A 5,790-nucleotide genomic window follows, 5' to 3' on the forward strand; every position below is an offset into this window, starting at 1 on the left:
AAAAAAAAAAAAAATCACAGGGCAAAATGGATGAGTCTACTATGACCAAATTTGAACAAGATCAGCTCACTCTCTGTGGTGTGCCACCACAGTTCTCTCTACATGTGTTTTTCTTACTTTCTGTCTCCCTTTCACTCTTCAAGCCATGCAAAAATGGCATCTCTACCACTTGTTGACAAAGGGACATTTTATGTCCATAATGACTATTTTAAACAACACACTCGTCAGTCATCTTATTTGATCTCCCAAGAACACACAGCACAGTTAATAGTGTATTCTTTCTAGAAATCTTGGGGGCCTGCCCCGTAGCTCAGTTCTTTACAAGTGGCTGCTTCAACAAAGCAGTCAGGCTCAGGTTGCTGTGGTTCCATCCCCACAACTCATATCAGCCAAAACTGCCCTCAAGGCTGTTGGAGCCAAAAAAAAAAAAAAAGAAAAGAAAAAAAGAAATCTATTTGACTATGTGATGAAGAACTTGAGTAATTTTCTTAACTATTACTTCCCTGCATCTCTTTAAATGACTTTTCCTCTTCCATTTAACCTAATAAAACTCAGAACGTGTATTGTTTTATTTCTATCATCTATGTGCCAATAATTTCAAAGTTATGTCTCTAGCTCACATTTCCAGAACTACATGTTCAATTCTTTACTTGACCTCTTCACTAGCATCACAAAATTAAAATAATTTCCAAAACTAAACTCCTTATTTTCCTTCAAAATTTTTGCTCCAATCTCAAATTATTTCAGTCCATCTACTATCATACAGCAGTGCATATATTCATTTGTGTAAGCCAAAAACCAGAATATATCTTAACGCTCTTTTCTAATCCTTACCTTTCATATATTACTAAGGTCTATTGACTATACATTCAAAATACTCTGAATTCATTTATTTTCTCTATTTTCAATATCAACATCACTAACCAAGCTTTTCCAAGACTATCACTCAACCTAATATGATTGTCTCCTAAAACTATTTTCTTTTGCTCTTACCCCTAACCCATCCACTGTTACATTAAAGCCAATATGGCCTTTAAAGACATAGAGGAAATGGTTTCATGTCCTAGTTTAAAATCTTTCTATGATCTTCTAGTGTGTTTAAAAAATAGACAGAGCTAGCGAGATAGCTCAGCAGACTAAGGGCCTGCTTTGGCAAGCACAAGGACCAGGGTTCATGCCCCAGTCCTACATGTGGTCCCGCTTCCTGTGCTGGCCCCGCCACTGGGGCACGCTGAGCTGGTGACAGTTTGGGCATGGTGGTTCACGCCTATAATTCCAGGGCTGGGGAGGCTGAAAACAGGAGGATCACCACTGAGGCCATACTGATCTGCGACTATTTTTAATTTTTATTTTTTTAATTTTTTTCCATTTGTGTAGTTGGTACAGAGTCTCACTACACAGCTCGGACCCATAGTGATCCTCCTGTTTTCGCCCTACCCAGCACTGGGATTATAGGCATGCGCTACCATGCCGGGTCTCATGGTCAGCTCAGCACGCCCAAGGGCGGGGCTGGTGCGGAATGTGGTGCCAGAGATCGAACCCTATCCCTGTGCTTACTTAAGCAGGTGCTTATTCGCTGAGTTATCTCTCCGGCATTTTACGATTGTCTAACCTAAAAGACTTGCCTCTGTGTCTTTCGTATGGCACCTTGTTATTTCCTTGGGAACACTCATCACAATCTCTAATTGTAAAATTTAATTTCATAATTAATGTGCAGTTAATAAAATTTATTTCATGTTTTTGTTGTCTGGCTAGAGCTAGGTATAATTTAAAGTATTTAAATATCATAAAGTATACATAGACTATAAAGAATTCATATATATCATAAAATATATATATATATTCTTTATATATTCTTAACTAAATATATAAATATTTCCTTTGGAGGTACTACTATACCAAAGCATATGCTTGCATACGTGCATAAGACACATATGCAGGATGCAGAAGTTTCTCTTGACTTTAGGAATTGATGTAAGTCTAAAATTTTTGTACTTAACCAAGTATTATAACTGCTATTTTAATTCAAAAATATTCAGTCCTTGATAGTTATTTTATTTTTACAAATAAATTAGATTTAAGGAAAAAATGTAAATTCACTTGTATTTAGCGTCGAATTTCACTGTCAACAATGAAATTAATCAAGTATATTTCAACTATTGTATTGCAAAGAAATTCTTATGTATCCATATGCTCTTCTAGTTTCTCCTGGGTTTTAATTTATTAGAATGAACCATTGATCTATGTTAATTATTTTAAGAGAAATCATATTAGTAACAATTTTTTCTTCCACATTTCAAATAGGAAATCCCCATTAGTGTAATAAATAATAAATTTGACAGCAAACTGGCAAGCCATCTTAATCAGAAAACTTCCTGGCTGACAATCACACAAAATTGAGACCACAAAGCATATCTTAAATGTTTCAGCACTTGGATTTTCCTAAATACTTCTTTTAAGTTCTTTCTGAGCAACTTGCAAAGAGATCAAAACATGTTAATTTCCCCATTGCTGGCCAAAATCATAAAAAAATTATAAAAGCTTACGGATACATTTACTAACTTATAAGCAACAAAATATTTCATAGGTTTATTGAAAAGAGTCAATAAAATAGAAGATTTTTTTGGTTGTGAAATGAAGTAGATATAGAGAAGATATATCCAAGCTCTCAAAATTCTAGTGTTTTTAAAATAAATTAATGGTGCATATTTTCTTCTTCACACAAAGAAAAATATTATTTACATATTTCACCATGTCCACATTTTTACTCTATTAATATATAGTTGTTCAATACCATAAATTACTGATACCATAAGACATGTGAGCTTCTCTGAGAAGTAAAGATACAAAAAAACTTCATCTATTCTTTATCTTTTTAATTTTTTATTAGTACATATTTGCAATACATGATGATTACATTTGTTAGGAGGAATTAATATACATGGATAACACATTGTAGTTGTTCTTTCATCCTCTGCTTCACACTGCCTCCCTGCTCCTTCCATCTTTTGGCTCCTACCCACTTGCCCTTATCGAGCCAACTTGAAGGACATTCAGCTACCACTCTATTCTCTCCTGTACTTTAATTTCCACTGCAATTTTATTAAGCATATACCTACACGCTGCCACCAAAGTGTCTGTTGTGGGTATAACCATTTGTATTGGAGCAACAGCAGTATCCTCCAGGAACCACAGAATAAATGCAATTCTTCCTAGAATTCATTTCAAGTGTCTTTTCAGACATCTTAGCTACAGCTCATGCCCGATGAAGTCATTTTGCTCAGATCCTTATTTACAACCTTTTGAAATAGTGCTCAAAGGTTGCAGTTTTAAAATAAAACCAAAAAAAGAAGCTGCTAAGCAAATAATCCTAAAACTATCTATAGTTAGGCCTAAATTGTATGATGCTATTTTAGCTACTGAATTGTCTCGTATTGCACATATGAGTGATAGCAAAAGATGTCATGGGGAATTTTTGGGAAGCCCAAGTGGGAAAATCATAACATAGCCCTGGAGTACTACTAGAGCAAAACCACACAATTTGCAGTGGTGAATACATGCTTTTGAAATGTGACTCTTGAGCCAGGATTGGTGGAACACATCTGTAATCCCAGCACTTGGGAGGCTGAAGCAGGAGGATTGCTTTGAGTCCAAGATCAGCCTTGGTTACAAAGTGAGTTTAAGGCTAGCCTAAATGACATAGCAAGAGCCAGCCAGACTCCAGGACACCAAGTGACCATGTGGTTGGAAGTTCCCATCTTGAACTGAATCCTGCCATATCCACCAGTGCAGACAGCTGAGACTGCACTTCATCATTGTTGCAACAGTATGTCTCCCTCAGGCTCTATGGCCCAGAAGGGGACCCCAGAGGACCAGTTTATGAAGTGTATAAATGCCCAATCTCAACCCACAGATCACTCAACCTATCACTGGGTATAAGTAACAATAGCTTGATTTATGGAAAAATCTCCCAATTGGCAGAATTTTTGACATTACATGTGGTTATCCAGTTCATAGTAAAAGAAGTGGTCTGCGATTACACTACAGAAGGACACAAATGTAATGACAAATTATCTAGCTAACTGATCAAAGTTTTAGAGGAAAAAGATTGGAAGATCAGAGACAATGTCAGGTATAAAGGAATATACAGTATATGGATAAATGGGAATAGACATAAAGTATACAAACTTTTGTATTAAAAGTTAATGCTGGACTGGGTGTGGCTTTACATACTCTCAGCACTCTAGGAGGCTGAGTCAGGAAGATCATAAGGTTAAGTGCAGACTGAAAAACTCAGTAAGACTGCCTCAAAATAAGGATTAGAGCATAGTGCAAAGGCCCTGGATTCCATGTCCTATGTAATAAAATCAAAAAAGTTAGCACTGATCCAAAGCTACCACCATGGAAAAAGCACTAAGTAACCAAGTAGGTAAAGTGACTCAGTCAGGGTCAGCCAGTCTCTGTCTTCGGCCATTCCAGTGCTGAAAGAATGGATGCATGGAAAGGTGGCCATGAGTATAGATAAAAGTTAGGTGTTGGCCTAGCAGCATGGCCTCCACTTTTTATGAGAAATCTACCTGCTGCTGTCTCTGAATGACCAACCTGCTCAGCCAGTGAGGAGTCTGTGATAAAACACCACTCCTCGAAGAGACTATCTGGCCATTTGAACAATTTCTACTCAGAAAACACATGTGATTGATTCTGATAAACATATAGTCTGACTCTGGATTTCCCTTTCCTAACTATAGGATTTCACCTAAGTTCATGATCCACAATCACACGATCCAAGATAAACAATGTATGTGCTCAGGATCCCACATACATCATTGCTGTGGGAGTACACACATGACAAAATGATGCACATTTACAATATCTTCTGCACCATCCATAAAACTTTTATCTTCATACAGTGTTGCAATAAACTCAGAAGGCATTAGTGAAACACCAGCTATGAGGTAATACTTTTCAGGATTGGGGCCAAATATTCCAGAATAAAACATACTGGGATTCAAAATTTTCTATATTGTGTTGTGTCTCCAAGAAATAACTAAGGCCAGGGATTAGCTCAGTGGCACAGCTCCTATCCTAGTAGCTCAGGACATTCCCAAAATCACAAAAAAGAAGTAACTTTAAAATGTCCAAGGGCCAGCCAGATAGCTCAGCGGATTAAAGCATCTGCTCAGGCAGAGACCACGGTTCAATTCCCTACATGCTATGCGGGCCCCACCCCCAGGGCACACTGAGATAGTGACTGAGACTGGGAGTGGTATAATCCCAGCACTTGGGAGGCTGAAAACAGGAGAATCACTATGAGTCCGATCTGTGTAGTGAGACCCTGTAGACCCGATACTGAATACATAAAAAATATAAAAATAAAAATGTCCTGCTTTCCTTGATTCTCAGTACCTCTTGGGGAATTTAGATAGTCCATCCCCAAAACTCTTGGCTCTGGTTCCCAAATAGGAATACTTCCCAGAAAAGTCCCATTAAGCTATAAACAGTTTTCCTTCAGTATTTTATTTTCCTTGTGTCCACGAATCAGCCAAGGAAAAGAGAAATTACTATCTCAGCATGGGTGATCATCCTTGCTCATCAAGAAAAAGTGTGCTGCTACTATGAAGCTGGAACAATGTGTACATGTGGACATACCTTAATACATCTTGAAAACTGTGAAAGAAAATAGGTAGTGTAAGCAAGCTCAGCCTGAGAAAGGCCATCAAGTCCTCAGTGTTAGGATCTGATTTCACTACCCCAAATCACTAAGAGCAATGGACAGCTAAATGATTTAGA

The sequence above is a fragment of the Octodon degus genome, unplaced genomic scaffold (assembly GCF_000260255.1).
Source record: "Octodon degus isolate 3935 unplaced genomic scaffold, OctDeg1.0 scaffold00051, whole genome shotgun sequence".
NCBI lineage: Eukaryota > Metazoa > Chordata > Mammalia > Rodentia > Octodontidae > Octodon > Octodon degus.